The sequence below is a fragment of the Ambystoma mexicanum genome, chromosome 4q (assembly GCF_040938575.1).
Source record: "Ambystoma mexicanum isolate Mex_15411 chromosome 4q, UKY_AmexF1_1, whole genome shotgun sequence".
NCBI classification, from domain to species: Eukaryota; Metazoa; Chordata; class Amphibia; order Caudata; family Ambystomatidae; genus Ambystoma; species Ambystoma mexicanum.
The window spans coordinates 1,294,731,802-1,294,748,632 of NC_090928.1; the positions used below are offsets into that span (position 1 = coordinate 1,294,731,802).

General features: G+C 48.2%; 1 protein-coding gene across 2 annotated transcripts in view; it reads left to right on the top strand.

The window, feature by feature from the left end:
• Nucleotides 1-16,831, top strand: part of LOC138468391 (zinc finger protein 432-like) — a 96,607-nt gene that overhangs the window by 14,365 nt on the left and 65,411 nt on the right. Inside the window, exons 2-3 of one of the 2 annotated variants that reach the window (XM_069608932.1) lie at nt 3,848-3,898; nt 4,253-4,329. The gene's annotated coding sequence lies outside the window, so the exon portion shown is untranslated. The remainder of the gene's footprint in view (nt 1-3,847; nt 3,899-4,252; nt 4,330-16,831) is intronic. The other variant, XM_069608931.1, reaches the window with a different exon arrangement.

The following is a 16,831-nucleotide window of genomic DNA, read 5'->3' on the forward strand; positions in this document are numbered from 1 at the left end:
CAGGTTCCCCTGTCCAGAGGCCTGAGGCATTGATGCTTTGAAAATTTCTGCTGTATGCCTTTCTTCCCTTCTCGTCTGTTGCTACCAAAGGTTTTGGTGAAGATCAGGGACTGCAGGGTGGAGGTGATTCTCCTAGTGCCCTTTTGGCTGAGGAGGACTTGGTTCTACTCGGTGGTGGAGATGGCTGTTGCTGCAGTGTTCCTTTTGCCGACGTTCCTATGTCCACTGATTCTGGGGTCGCGGTGTCAGTAGTCAAGGTGCCTCTTTGGGGGCGGGGGGGGGCAGGTGGGAGCTTGGAAAGATTAGGCCTGCATCAGTTGGATCGGACTCTTGCATTTGGCTCAGAGGGTACAGTGTGCAGCGGGTGCACTGTGCACAGCAACCAGCCACGTTGAAAGTGTATGATGGGCACTGGGGTATTTTCTTGTCCGACATCAAATCACACTATTTAAGGAGTAATAGTACATTTACTTGTAGGAAATAGGACTCATCCGTATATTTGAAATTAGATAACCTATGAGTTGTCGTCAAGATTTTGAGTATGAAGTAAGTATTCGTAGCACATGCCGAGTTATTGGGTTTCAGAATGGCAGCCGTGGAACTGATTTTTACAGTGACTGGACGATAGAGTGTATCGTTTGCATAATTCTTATGTGGATAACTTGAACACGAATTTCAATTATTTTTGTGGACTTGGAGGATAGTGTTGTGGACCAAGGTAATCGCACATTAATACGTTTACTATAGGACGATGTTTATATTTTTCTCCTACATTTGGTCTGCCTACACAATTTTATTTCACTACCTATCTTCTACTATGCATAACCAACAATTGGATTGTAGTGATATTACAAGCAACTGTATTTAAATGGTTGGCATTACCTTGATAAAGCCGTGGTAGGGCGAAACCCGTGGCCATGTAGATAGACTGCATGTTTCGTCTATTTGATGTTGTCAGCGTGTATTTGATGATGAATATGGTTGTCACTATAGTATCATATAAGCACATGTTCTTTATGGTATTACGATTTGAATGAACACATTCTGACGTAATATTAATTAATTCGGTGTAAGATTGATAAATGCAGTTTCTAAATGGTTAACCTGTAAGAGTTGATACTTAGTTTTTTCGAAAGAGCTCTTGTATTGGGGTTCTCCCTTTTTGGGGATTTTCTTGATGTAGTGCTCTAGGATGGGGTTGTCTACCCTGCATCTTGCCGTTTTTGAGTCATGGGTTTGATTTGGGTTGCACGGTTTCAACCCTCCAGTCCCAATGGGCGGCAATCAAGGCTGTGCTGGATCCTTGGGAAGGGGAGGGTGAGCATGAGATGCTTGTTCACAGATTGTTGAAGGGGTTCATGAATTTCCAGCCTTGTCTGATGTTTGGTTTGCCCAAATGGGACTTGATATTGGTTTTAAAGGCACTGCAGGACACTCCTTTTGAGCCTTTGCAGGATTTTGACCTGAAGTGTAAGGCTGTGTTCCCGGTGGTGATCGCATCAGCTAGGAGAGTGGATGAAATCGGAGCACTGTTGTGCAGGACCCCTTACTTGGGCATTCAGTCTGATGAATTGTATTTGCGATGTGATCCGACTTTTCAGCCTAAGGTGATCTCTCTGATTCATTTGGCGTAGGAGATTGTTCAGCCCTTTTTCTTCAGGATACGGGTTCGTCTGAGGAGGTTTAATGGCATGCTCTGGATGTGCGAATGGCCCTTCTGGTGTATTTAGACAGAACCGCTTCCAAGCATAGGTCGGGCGGCCTGTTTTTTTACATTTTGGAGGCCCACACCTGGAGATGAAGACTGCGGTTCCAACGATCAGTCGATGAATCCACACCGTGTTTCTGCAAGGGGTCTGGTCAGCCCCTTTCCAAGGGAGTGCAATGCCTTTCCACGAGGGGATGTCAGCGCTCTGGGCAGAGACACAGGGTGTGGACTTTCAGGACATTTGTAGGGCAGCTACGTGGATTGATCCCAACACTTTAACGAGGAACTACTGCGTGAACTTGCTTTTCAACCCTCTACAAGTTCCTGTTTGGTGTCTTGCACATAAGACTCCGCAGATGAAGTTGGAATTCTTATGAATCAGCATTCTGCTGTGTTGGACAGGAAACGAATGGCGTATGCATCTAGTACGAATCAGCCTCCCCCCTGCAGTGTGCTTAGAATATTGTGACAATGCAGCAGGTCTTGTCACTTCTCCCCAGGGTTTAGGCCATTCCTATGCGGCTAGGGAGGTGAGGCTACTACCACTGAATCCTCCTGGGGTGGTAAAATGCGGCAGGACATCATTGGAGGGCACTCCCCTCCTGGGGTTGAGGCTGCTCATCAGGGTTGTGGCCTGGTTGAAGAAGTCCTACCCCAAACACCCCCTAACCCACCTTCACTCCATGAACCTCCCCTTGACCATAAGTATATGTATTGCTGTACCTCTTTAGTGTTACCATCTATAAAAACTACAAAGAAGAAGAGCATGGGAAACATGAAGATTGCACAAAATTCCAAGACTGACATGAGGTGGCTCACAGGAGGAATAAGGAATGCCAGTGAGCCACAGGTCATAACGGTGTCCGGTCAAATGGTCGACAGACAAATGGTCGACAGGACAATTGGTCGACACCATTTGGTCGACAGGTCAAATGGTCGAATCTTTTTTAAATTTATATATATATATTTTTAGGTTTTCGTTTAGGGAAAAAAGGGGTTTTTAGCAAAAAAAAAGGGGGATGGGAGGGAACCCCCCCAAAAAAAAAATTGTGAAAAAACACACTCAAAAAAATTCGACCAATTGACCTGTCGACCTTTTGGTGTCGACCAATTGTCCTGTCGACCATTTATTTTCGACCAAATGACCTAGAACCGGTCATAACATAAGCAGTGTTGCATAGCAATTTACTTTGCAATTCTGTAGGCATGCTAATTACATTGACGCTTGTGTATCAAATCTAGCTAATTTACCCTGTTCAATGTAAGTACATCTCACCCTGTTTATCTCCCTTGTCCTCAGGGTTCTCTCCAACCTCCTTTCTCTGTTCACTGCAAGTGCAAAGGGGCTAATGAAGAGAAGGTGCAGCAGTAATAATCTCTTCCACTCATGTAAAAAGCCTGTGTGGGGGCGCTAGGCAAGAATTAATTGGGATGAGACTTCTATTGAGCTAACTATATTCTGCCTGGGAAAGAACAGTATGTGTTTTTTAAAGCTCAGTGATACAATTCCACTCCTAAAATGTTAAGGTGTTGCATAATTACAGTATTGCTCCTGTAAAACATTGCCTTGTCCCCATGCTTTACAGGAAATTTTAGGTTAGTGCATCTTAATCTCATATTGTCAACTATATTTAATTTTATTTGAGAAGATACATCATATTGCAGCGCAAACAGTTTTGAAAATGTACATGATCACACCGCTGGTAGCAAACATCCGTGCAACTGGTGCGCAATCCATGAGTTGATCCTGTACTCCTTAACATTCTGGCTTATCACCCTGTTGCTTTATACCAGCTACCCTGAAAGGGGGATGGCCGCAAACCACAATATTACACCTAGTTCGCCCTGTTCTTTGCCTGCTGCACCATCCACTAAGTTTAGTCTCTGACTTTATTTCCTCTTGCATAATTAATACACAAAGCTACCTAGATGTTTACGCAAAGTAGTGATGAATAGTTCCATCCAGTCTGTACATCTACAGATCTACTGCACTACCATACACTGTAGTTATCCTCCAGGGCTTGCTTTGCTTTCGGATTATGATTGTATTAACACCTGTGGGAGAGAGCTGGCCAAACTGTTTTCAGAGCCCATATCTCTTTGCGTCCATTCATTCCTCTAACCGTTTTCATTTTACAGGCACTCGGCAGGTCTCGCAAAGTCTATTCGCCCACTCAAGTTTTATGAAGGGTGAGTACCATTTGCAGGGGATGTTTGAAAAACATTTACGTTGTTTGCATTAAATGTCAAATAAGTTTAACTGTGCATGGCTGACTTCAGTGTTGCCATAGTGTGCCAAACATAAAGTGTGGTTGTGGAGACATGCACCATTTTCTAGAAAGTGCATTTGCATTTTATGTCAGTTGCCATGGGTCGAGTGCATTTCTCTTAGGTCGAGTAGGTTAACTAAGTTACTTGAACATCCGGGCTAGCAGAATTTTAACAAATTTGCAAGCCCTGACTCCTCTCGTTAATGTTTTACTTCAGCGGTACACACAACTACTGGATTTATTTATTTAATTTATTTCTAAAATGCTGGACAAGAGCCTGGAGGCATGACGCGCTAAGACAAACAAACAACAGGAAACAGTCATCAATAGAGATCAGAATTCAGTGCACAGGTAAGTCTCTGCACCATACGAAGTGGATCGTTTTCTGTTTATGTTTGAATATGGAGCGCCTAGAGCACAACCTCAAGTCAGCAGGAAGGGCATTCCATAATCGCGGTGTACAGGCTGGAAAACAACCATCCTTTACCCTAGATAAACTTGACTTGGGGATTTGCAGTAGACATGAGCTATTAGATCTTAAACTGCGTCTGTCTGGTAGCAGTGTTAACAGTTCTGAGAGATAAGAGGTACTCTTTCCAAAGAGACACGCATTTTCAATGCAAAGGGTGTGGAAATGACTCTCTTAGCTGTAGGTATTCAATGTAGGGATCTGCGCGGTTCTGATACATGGTCAGTTTTATGTAGCCCTACCACAACTCTCACTGTGTTGTTCTGAAAAACATGCATGCGGTTGAGTTCTCATTTCCATACTCCTTTTAAGATGCTTGAACAGTAATCAAGGCACATTTTATAACTTGGTACAAATAACATCTGGTAACATTAGAAATATTAGTACAACATTGCTAATCAAATGAGTTTCTTTGCTAATCAAGAACGTTTTAATTAGCAAACGCTGCTAATTAATTTTTGTAAACTAATTTATGCCTTACACTGACATCAGATGTGAATGTTACGCCAGGGTGGAGCGCGCCCTATAAAGACAAAAGAGAAGAAGGACTCATGTCAGAGTACCCGGAAATTCGAAGTCGGTACGAATAAGGAAACGGGGACGCTGACAATTGATCAAGGGGGTCCATGTCGGATCCCATGTTGGCAGGATCGAGCCCAGCGGTAAATCGGTGAGGCAGTGGCACGACCTCCAGGAGCAGGTGGACTGCAAGGTCCAATAACTGTGCCAAGACTGCAGAACAGCGAGAGAGTCCACAGCCATGAGAAGGAAGAAGACCAACATCAACCCCGGGAAGAACCGGCATTGTGTGAGCAAGTAACAGAAGGTAAGGGGAAGCACAGGTGAACTGGTAGAGCTGTGAGGAGAAGTCGGAGGGTCTCCGCTTTGGGCCATAAGAACCAGGAACAGTACTGGAGAGGAACCGAGGGTCGGATCCTAAAGCATCTGAGGAACTCTTCCTCGTACCAGTGACAGAGATCAGACCACTGACCTCCAGAGATGGGCCTGGGACCCGAACTAGAATACCACAAGCATCCAAGGAGTCTTTCCGCAAACCAGTGGCAGGGACAAGACCACTGGTCACCAGGTAAGGTCTGGGACCACAACAAAAGTGAAGGTAACTACCAAGGGAAGGAAGCCATTCCCCTGGATATAGGGCATCTCGGAAAGCGAGTCATTCCACTGGATATAGGGCGTCTGGGAAAGGGAGTCATTCCTCTGGATATAGGGCGTCTGGGAAAGGGAGTCATTCGCCTGGATATAGGGCGTCTGGGAAAGGGAGTCATTCCCCTATATATAGGGCGTCTTGGAAAGGGAGTCATTCCCCTGGATATAGGGCGTCTGGGAAAGGGAGTCATTCCCCTGGATATAGGGCGTCTTGGAAAGGGAGTCATTCCCCTGGATATAGGGCGTCTGAGAAAGGGAGTCATTCCCCTGGATATAGGGCGTCTGGGAAAGGGAGTCATTCCCCTGGATATAGGGCGTCTGGGAAAGGGAGTCATTCCCCTGGATATAGGGCGTCTGGGAAAGGGAGTCATTCCCCTGGATATAGGGCGTCTGGGAAAGGGAGTAATTTCCCTGGATATAGGACGTCTGGGAAAGGGAGTCATTTCCCTGGATAGAGGGCGCCTGGGAAAGGGAGTCATTCCCCTGGATATAGGGCGTCTGGGAAAGGGAGTCATTCCCCTGGATATAGGGCGTCTGGGAAAGCAAGTCATTTCCCTGGATATAGGGCGTCTGGGAAAGGGAGTCATTTCCCTGGATATAGGACGTCTGGGAAAGGGAGTCATTTCCCTGGATAGAGGGCGTCTGGGAAAGGGAGTCATTTCCCTGGATAGAGGGCGTCTGGGAAAAGGAGTCACTTCCCTGGATAGAGGGCGTCTGGGAAAGGGAGTCATTTCCCTGGATAGAGGGCGTCTGGGAAAGGGAGTCACTTCCCTGGATAGAGGGCGTCTGGGAAAGGGAGTCATTCCCCTGGATATAGGGCGTCTGGGGAAGGGAGTCATTCCCCTGGATATAGGGCATCTGGGAAAGCGAGTCATTTCCCTGGATATAGGGCGTCTGGGAAAGGGAGTCATTTCCCTGGATATAGGACGTCTTGGAAAGGGAGTCATTTCCCTGGATAGAGGGCGTCTGGGAAAGGGAGTCATTTCCCTGGATAGAGGGCGTCTGGGAAAGGGAGTCACTTCCCAGACCATAAAAGGAACAGTGAAAGATTCATAAAATTTGATGCTTCTTGGAAGGAGTTGAAGGAACTCCTCCTAAGTGAAGGAGTGTCTTGGTGAACTATAAAGCAACCAGGGGAAGGGTGTAATTCCCTCTAGTCCTGTCTTGAAGAGACATTAAGCCAACCAGTCATCCGGGGAAGGGAGCCATAATACTGGTGAAGAAACTTTACTTTGATTAGAGACTCCTGAGTTTTCTGTGTTAGGGATAGGATGGATGACTATGCTTTTGACAGACATTCTGATATTCACCCCTCTCCCTCACTCACCCACCCAGTTTTCATAGGTTGAGGCTGGGAAAATCCCTCATAGAAATGGGGACAGTTGGTTTCCATAGGTTTATTCTTCATTAAAATGTATAATGAAAACCATGACCCCTCCCTGGCAGTCTCATACGTCTATACCCTCCCAATATGTATCTATAGTAGTTCGTGCAGATGGTCTCAGCCATGTAGATACATTTTGCAATCCTTAGCTTAAAGCTCTGCATATGATATTTATCTCTGAGCTGAAGGACCCACTGTATGGCTTAGGTGTGGCCTATGCCAATGTTGTCTTCCATCCCCAAATATGTGAGTAGGATCAGTGGTGCCAGCTAATGAACTTCTCGGATCGTCTGGCACAGTATTATCAGGGGAGGGGTGGCTTTAAGGCACTCTGGACTAGACAGTGGATGCCGGGTTTTGAGAGGGATAATGATTTATGGTGCAGGCAGTGACATGATGGGTTCCCAGCTCTCTGTTATGCTCTTGTCCCATGTGTATGCCTCTTGTGCACATCTCATTCTACTTGGGGAGCTTGAGGGTTCAAAGATTATTCACTAATGCTGTGACACTGCGGGGAACACTTGTCACCGTTGTGTCACAGTTCTTCTCTTTTGGCCAAAAGAGAGGAGAATGACCCTCCTTCCTACGCTCGTGTCGTTGTACATAATATGTTTGCAGCATCATGCTAGGGTGGAGGGGGCGATTCAAGAAGGGGATTTCAGCAACTTGCTCCTCACATCTCTGGGGCTGCAGACCCACGCTTTACATGTCCGTGATATACATAAGTGAAATGCTAGGGGACTCGCTGCAGACCCTTTGTGCAGGCGATTAAGTGCTGGGTGTGGCCTAGAAACCTAGTTATGATTGGTGCACTGATACCAGCCCCCTACTCACTTACCTTCATCAGTTGAACTAAGGTTTAAAGGGCCATCACTAAGAATTCTATTTGTACTTTCCCACATCTGTTTGGGAAGTAGTAATGCAAAGATATACATTGAAATGAAAAGCTTTTGCCAAGCATACATGTTTCTATATGGGGCGTTTAAGATCTCAGGGAGCTGCGCTAATTGTCATCTGCTGTGTTTCCAGTCAGGGTGAACAGACGAAGGGTCCAGAAACTGCCACAGACATTACTACACTCCTCTGTGAAACATGAGTGCACTTGCCTTTTCGGTAGTGCTTCTACCATCGCACCTGCATGTATTTATTTCTGCTGCTAAAGGCCATTGCGTACACATTTACGTTTGGGAATCACTTCACCAACTGTGAACATGCGGAAACAATGCTCACAAAAGAACGTAGAATAGATAAGAAACCAGATTTGACTGGAAGCTGTGCGATTCTTACAATGGGGTGAGTTTGAGGGACATTCTGACCAGGTTGTTGAGGGGAGTACATGGAAGTCACGAGGGTCAATGCATAAGTGGACATAAATAGAAGAAGGACCGCCAGCATTGGACGTTGCGGTATGCCGTGTTGGAGCGTGAGATGGTAGTGCCTCTTTGTCCTGGTGTGGTGTGTTGTGAGGGCAACTGTGCGGTGGAAGCTGTGGATGGCAATGGGTCTTGTGAGCTGCAGAAGGGTGTTGTTGGTACCCCTAAGGAGAGGGATTTTGTGGTTATTGTGGCGAGTGTCGTAGAGGGTCAGGATTTCAGGATGGTCTGCCCAATTGAGATTGCGGAATCTGTACAGAGGTGGGCTCATTTGCCTCGGTTTATCTGTAAGGGGGTAAGCTTTTGGTTTGCTGTAAGACTTTTGAACTACAGGAGAAGGTGGTGCGCTTGCGCAAAGTGATGGGGATTCCTGTGGTGTGTTCGCTATTTGTATTTTATTTATTTATATAGCGCGCCTGGCCCAAAGGCATCTGGGCGCCTATCCTAGGTTACAGTGACATAATATGCATCAAACAGACCAAAAAACTGAAAATACATTCAGATTACTTACAATATATTTACAATGTAGTGTAGTTACATTCCAAGTACTTACAGGGTAATTACAATTTTATTTTATTTTTATTTTTACATTTTTATTGCGCACAAAACAGCCCATGGGTATCGCAGCGCTGTTACTTGCAGGGAGCTTAGTTACAGGGAGGTACAATATAAATAAGGGAGGTACAATATACATATTTTACATAATTTACATTGGTAACACATTAATGCAGTCAGCTAGTTGCAGGTACATTTGCAGGTTCATAGCGAGAGGTGGCGCAAGGTCCTGTAGGGACTGTGGTGTAGATCAGGTGAACAGTGGTTTTCATGGCTTTGCGGAAGGCAAGGAGTGAGGCTTCGGCACAAAGCGTCATAGGAAGGGCTTTCCAGTGTAGGGACGCAAGGTAGGGGAAGCTAGCGCATCCTGCCCTGGCTCTTATTACCCTGGGCGCAGTGAGCATGTTTGCGTTGGGTGTTCTGGTTGGCCTTGCAGATGTGGCGGGTGGATTCTTTGTGATAGGTAAGCTGATGCAGAGAGGCGGATGCATTTATGGGTGAGAGTCAGGGCTTTGAATATAACCCTCTCCTTTATAGGGGGCCAGTGGGTTGATTTTCTGGCAGCCGAGATGTGTTCTCTTTTAGAGATACCTTGGGCTGCAGATTCCAGGTCATTATACAGTGATTAGACAAGGCAGTGTGACCAAGCAACCCACACAATAACATGTTTTTTTTATAGCCGATGAGACAGGTGGAGGCTTTGAGTGTGTTGAGCAATAAGCCACAGTTTAGCTTTACTCTTGAAGGAGTGGAAGGAAGATTCTGATCTAAGTGGGTTGGGAAGCGAGTTCGACAATTTAGTGGCAAGGACTGGGAAACTGGCCCCACCCGCTTTCTGTAGCTTTAACCTAGGTAGAGAGGGACATTGAGCTTGGGCTACTCTCTGAGGACGGCTGGAGGTGTGGGGTGTGAACCGGTTCGGCAGGTAATTAGGATCCTGGTTGGCCAAACATTTGTGTGTGAGAGCCAGAGTTTTGAGGGCGATTCTTTGGGATGCCGAAAGCCAACGTAAGCTACGTCTGGTGTCAGATATGTGCTGGTTTCTGGGAAATTTTAATGCTGCCCTGATAGCATTGTTTTGGGTGACCTGTAGCTTGCTTAGATTCTGTTGACTAGTCCCTAGATAAAGCGCATTACAGTACTCGAGATTCGACATAATAAGAGTTCTGGCCAGGATGGTGCAGTTAGCTGTAGTAATGAATTGTCGGCAAGCTGTAATAATTCTGCACATGCAGGCGGATGCTGAGATTACGGCATTGGTTTGGCTAGAGAGAGATCAAGTTGATGGAGATAAATGCCTATGGGTTTTGTATCATTGGATACCTTGATGGTATTGCCATCGATGATGAAAGATTTGAAGGTGGGATCTAATCTGCTAAGTCGGTGATGGGAACCCAAGATGAGTATCTCTGTCTTATCATCGTTAAGACCGAGCCCATGTTGTGCCATTCAAGCCTGGATTACCTGATAGACATCATTTAAGGCTTTGGTGTCCACTGTGTGGTCGCCGGTGATGGGGATGAGTATCTGGGTGTCATCTGCGTAGTTAGTGTAGGTGACACCCAAATAGTCAAGAATATCGAAGAGCGGTTTCGTGAACATGTTGTAGAGTGTAGGTGAGACGCAGGATCCTTGAGGGACCCCGCACTGGACTGGTGAGGGTTCGGCGGAAGCAGAAGGGGAGAAGACCCTCATGGATCTATTGGCCAGTAATGACGGTGCCGCCTGCACGTGTGGAAATAGGTATGGCGGTGATCTATGGAGTACCGACCAGTACCGACGTGTACCTTTTTGTGGCTGAACTTAAGCATGATAATGTGGTTGGGTCAAAGGAATGGCGAAGGAGTAGTGCTCTTGACTACTGTATTGGTGACGTTTTAGTCTGTAGAGGGGTCCCAGTTTCTGAGGATTGGCTATGAGAGGTTCCTTATAGCAAAGTATGTGCCCCCCTCCTTTGCAGTGTTTCCGTTGTGAGATTTGGTCATGTGGCCGGTGTCTGCAGAGGTGTACAATGTTGTGTGAAGTGTGGAGGTGGCCACAATGTCAAGGTGTGTTTAAGTGAGGCAAGACCTGTGTGTAGTTACTGTGGTGGGGATCACTGTGCTGTGTGTAAGAAGTGCCCTGTGTATGTGTTCGAGGGCAGGTGCAGTCTGTAAGAGTCTTGCAATGTATCTTATGCTGTGGCAGTTGCGCGGATGCCAGTTGCTGGTGCGGTTCATGTTGGGAAGGATTGCCCAGCTGAGAGTGGGCTTTTGCCCCTTCAGTCCCTTCTGAGGAGTGAGTTGTGCAGAAAATTGTGATGCTTTTTTTTAATGATAACTAAGATTAAGTTTTTGCTGTTTATGATTGAGGTTATTAATTCTATGGCATGACAGGAGGCTTCATATTATGCATAACAATCTTTACTTTACGCCATCCTTAAAATAATACAAGAACAGTCCAAAGGATAACTAGCTTATGGATCCGAATACGCTGAACTATCCGGGTCCTGGAACGTCCCTAAACTTGGATCTCCTCAACCCGAAGCTGCAGATAAAAGAACACAGAATAGGGTGGGTGGGCGGCAGCACCAAAGGGATGGAGGGTTATATAATTCTCGCCTCCCGTCTTTAATAGAATCTAATCCCCCTGTCACGTTAGTGAGGGGGGAATATGTATTCTATGGCATGACAGGAGGCTTCATAGTATGCAAGTTCAAAGCCCTTGCATTATAAACATAACCACATGGTCACCATATTATGAAAATTCTAAATGTGCACGCCCTTGACATGCCAGCTGCTCCCCACGATTTGTTCAAAACCCCCTCTCCAAAAAGATTCCTGAGAGGCTTAAGGGCCCACAACCCCCCCCCCCCCTGTTTAGAGGACCTGAAGGAGGGCCCTATTGCTGATATGTGTCGGTAGTAGAGCTTGTTATGCATAATACTCGCCTCCTGTCTTTAATAGAATCTAAACCCCCTGTCACGTTAGTGAGGGGGGATTATGTATTGTTCCTTCCAAAAGCAAAGTAAGGCTGAGAAAATGATAATAGTAGAGGCAGGCAAGATGTTTTTGGGCGTTTGAATGAGGTAGTGAGTAGGGGGGTTGATTGTGTGATGCGTGTGGTAGTTGCATTGCGTCAGCCTCGTGGTAGGGGCGGTTTGCTGTTGCTTTTTTGGGTGGTTTGTCAGTGGTTGCTCTTGTGGGAGGTAGGCGGACTTGGCCTATTCAGATGGACATCGCCGGCTCCTGGTCATTTGGAGGCCCCCCTCAGCCCCCCCCCAGAAGAAGAAGGGTCTCAGGGGCATCGCAGGTCACTGTTGCATCCGCCCTGCGTCCCGCTACGCGGTGATGTAGGGCGTGCCAATAAAAGCCCCGCCCCCGAGCACGGGAGGCAGTTCTGGGGCAGACCTGCATTCTGTGTGCGTGTGTTTATTTGCAGCTCCCGCTGGAGCTGCGACATAAGGGCCTCGCGGCCTAGCCTCACATCCATCCGGTCTCATGGCGCCCAGGGCCGCGGAGACACGGAGTTAACAATGGCGACGAGGGTAACCACATCGTGCTCACGCACTCGACGCTGCTGATGATTCGCGGCCATCGCAAGCAATTTTTGGACACTCCTTTTCCTGCCATTTGCCATCGTGGGGGACTACAATCCCCGGCAACATCAACCTGCCCCAGGCAACACAAGGGCAGTCCTGCAACAAGGGGAAGCACCAAGACTCTTCCTCCACCATCCAGGGGTCTAAATCCACAGACGACATCAGGGGAGGCCCACTGCTGACGTCCATCAAGGAAAGAGGATCACCCAAGAGTCTACACTGCGGTGAGGGTGGTGAACCACGGCAATGGCAACCGGCACAACCACCCCCAGACACGGCACGCCGGCCAGAATGGCAGCAAACCTGTCGACGCCACCACCACAGGCCCACCCGCAAGGGAACCTCTCGGGTATGATCCAGCCATTTGACCCTTTCACCGACCCGTCATCAGTTTGCCCCAGGTGGCAGCTATGGATCCAGGAATTCGAAATGGCGATGGAATGCAAAGACATGACAACTGCCAGGAAGATGAGGTCGCACCTGCTGTTGAATGTGTGGGACGAATTACTGCGCATATTCAACTCGCTAACCATTGATGACGGCCAGGATGTATACCAACAAGCAAAAGATGCCCTGACGGCGCACTTCCTCCCACAATTAAACCCGGACTATGAAACGTTCATCTTCTGCACCACCATTCAGACAGGAGAAGAAACGTTGGACGCCTATCACACACGGCTGAGGAAGTTAGCTGTTTCATGTGAGTTCACCAATGTTGAGAAAGAAATCCGGAGGCAACTTATCAATGGTATCCAGTCAGAAAAACTAAGGCGGATGGTGCTCAGTGAGAAAGGCATCTCCCTCATACGCATCCTCGAATTGGGTCGACAAAGAGAACTGGCACATGCCAGGGCCGCCAACATGGAGGTAACGCTACAAAAACTACAGCCTGCACTCTCCACAGCCATGGTGTCCCACGTCACGAATAAACAATTCACGAGGGATGAGGTTGGTGGCAACTACGCACAAAATAGGTGGCAGCCACGAATTCCGGGTCCCACGGAGTGTGGATGGTGTGGTGGACCGCGACATGGACGGCGAAACTGTCCTGCAGAAGGTACCATCTGCGGGGCATGTGGGAGAAAGGACCACTATGCAAAGGTATGCCGATCAGCGGGCACCCCTATACAGCCCCCGCAAAACTCTACAGAAAAGGGCGGGACCAAGAAGAAGAAGCAGGCGAATGCAAGGCGAGTCGAAACCACTAACTCATCGACCGAGGAAGAAGGAGATGATATAACAGGATCGCCACGTGAATCCGGAAAGGAACATTGGAGAAAAGGGAGGAAGGTCTATTTAGTGTCGGCGTTGGATCAAGGGCAGACAACCCAGAGAAAGAATCCCCGGAGGCGCAAATGCTTGGTCACCCCACAAAATCAGCAAGTATGGATGACCATCGACACGGGAGCCTCCATCAACGTCATGCCCACAAGCGCGTTCCAGACGCTACAACCTCAACCAGAGTTGAAAGACACGGACACACTGCTGTTTGCGTACGGCAGCAGGAAACCCCTACTGGTAGTCGGCCGGTTCCGCACCATCCTCAGCCAGGGCGAAAACAGACTACCGTCCAAAATCTACATCGTAAGGGCGGGGATCGAATGCCTTTTGAGTGGGGACGTGGCTGAAGATCTAGGTTTGGTCAAGTTGGTCTGCCAAGTGGATGAAACGCAAGAAATTGAAAACATTTTGAAACACTACCCTAACCTATAGAAGGGGATAGGGTGCCTCAAAGGAAAGACTATTTTTGATGAGTCGGTGCAGCCCAAGGCAGTGAGACATGGAAGAACACCGTTCCATATGAGAGAACAGGTGGAGAAAGAACTGAAGGCGTTGGAAGAAGCCGGAATAATAGAGGAAGTGACTGGGCCTACGCCATGGGTCTCCCCGATGGTTGTGACAAGAAAGCCAAAACAACCCGGTAAAGTCAGAATTTGCATTGATATGCGTCTTCCAAATACCGCCATCAAGCGGGAGCGCCACATCGCACCCACGATAGACGAAATTGTGGCCGACCTCACAGGGTCGCGAGTGTTCTCCAAAGTCGATCTAAAAGCAGGATACCACCAGCTAAAGCTTCACAGAGACTCTCGCTACATTACGACTTTCTCGACACATCTGGGTTTGCGGAGATATAAACGCCTGAGTTACGGGATATCATCGGCGGCCGAAGTATTCCAGCAAACTATTCAAGAGGTCATCAGAGACATTCCTGGTGTCCTCAATGTGAGCGATTGATATCCTGATCCACGCTCACGACAGGGAAGAACATCTTAAAAGGCTCCAAACACTTCTGGGCAGGCTTGAAGACGTTGGTTTAGCAATACTCAAGGAAAAGTGTGAATTCCTCAAGTCGGAAATCTTGTTTTTTGGGTACAGGTTCAGCAGCACGGGCATTTCCCCCGACCCCCAGAAGGTCGCAGACATTCAAGCTGCAAGCCCGCCAATAACGCCCACGGAAGTGCGCAGTTTCCTGGGCATGGCCACCTACTGTGGTAGGTTCATCCGCAATCTGCCCACTCTTTCGGAGCCCCTACGAGAACTGACCAAACAAAACACCAAATGGGAATTGGGGCAAGAGTGTCAGGAGGCTTTTGAAAACATCAAGGAGTCCCTGTCCGTCGACACAAGAATGGCGTACTACAACACGGAACTTCCGAAGGAGCTGTACGTGGACGCGAGTCCTGTAGGGCTAGGAGCCATCCTCATGCAGGTCACCAAAGAAGGGGAGAAGCGACCCATTGCATATGCATCAAGAGCCCTCACGATGACAGAACAGCGGTACTCCCATATTGAGAAGGAGGCCATTGCCGTACTATGGGGGTGCCGTCACTTTCACTTGTACCTCTACGGATGGAGATTTACGGCGATAACAGATCACAAACCTCTACTACCTATCTTCATGGGTACGTCGTCGCACCCACCTGCAAGAATAACCAAGTGGCTGCTGCATCTCCAGCAGTACAGTTTTGAACTAGTCTACCAGCCGGGCAGCGGAAACCCCGCAGATTTTCTCTCAAGGCCCCCTCGAGAGGCGGCCTCACAGGAAGTCCAAATAGCCGAAGAGACGGAAGAACACATATGCCAGGTGGTGCGAGCCATGAGGCCAAAGGCTGTCAGCATTGAGGACATTGAATCGGAAACCCACAAAGACCCGTGTTGCGACCTAGTGAAGGATGCCATCATCTCAGGCGACTGGAAAACATTCATGAAGAACACCCATAACAAGACCATGGTAGCAAAAGGGTTTCTCTCCGGGATGTTCACTGTGAGACAAGACCTGTCGATCACGGAGGGAGGACTCCTGCTTAGGGGTAATCGGATTGTCATCCCACCGAGCATACAAGACAGAATAGTGGCACTGGCCCAGGAAGGACATCAAGGGATGGCACAAACAAAAGCTCGGATCAGGCACCGGGTGTGGTTCCCACAGATTGATGAGAAAGTTGAGAATCTGATAAACACATGCCTACCCTGTCAGATCACAGGGGCACCACCTGAACCCGAACCCATACAGTCGGCGGAACGTGGCCGTGGCTGGTGGGAGGCAATCAGCATCGACTTCTGCACACTACGGGAAGGCCTCTACCTGCTGGTGGCCATTGACGACCATTCCCGATACACCGAGGTCGAAATAGTGGAATCCACGGCAGCGGAGGTGGTCATCCCTGCCATGGAGAAAATGTTTGCAACACATGGTCTACCCACCACCATCAAAAGTGACAATGGTCCCCCCTTCACGGGGGAGGATTTCAAACAGTACTTGCACGAACTGAACGTAAAGTACCATCACATCATGCCAAGGTGGCCTCAGGCGAACGGCGATGTAGAACGTTTCATGAGGACCCTAAACAAAGTACTAAGAGTGGTAAAGGCGAACACCAGCCCGTGGAAGATTGACCTATACCGGTTTCTGCGGAATTACCGGGTCACCCCCCCACAGCACGACGGGCGTCCCGCCAGCTGACCTCATGTTTGGCACAGTTATAAAATCCTCGATTCCACATCACCCTAGCAGGACCCCGGACGAAGTTGATTAGGAGCGCACAGAGAGGAGGAGAACGAGCGCCAACGCACACATGAGTGCCAAGAGGAGGGCAAGACCGTCTGATCACCGGGTGGGGGACCAAGTGGTCATGCTACGTAACCCCACAAAGTCAAAACTGGACACGAGCTCTCATGGACCGTCAGTGGCAGGCAAGGGACCATGGTGACGGTAACGAGAGGGCACCGCCAGGTGACAAGAAATGCGTCATGGTTCAAGGCGGTGCCACGCAATCTGTGGACTGATGGCGAGGGCCACCATGAAGATGAAGAAGCTCAGT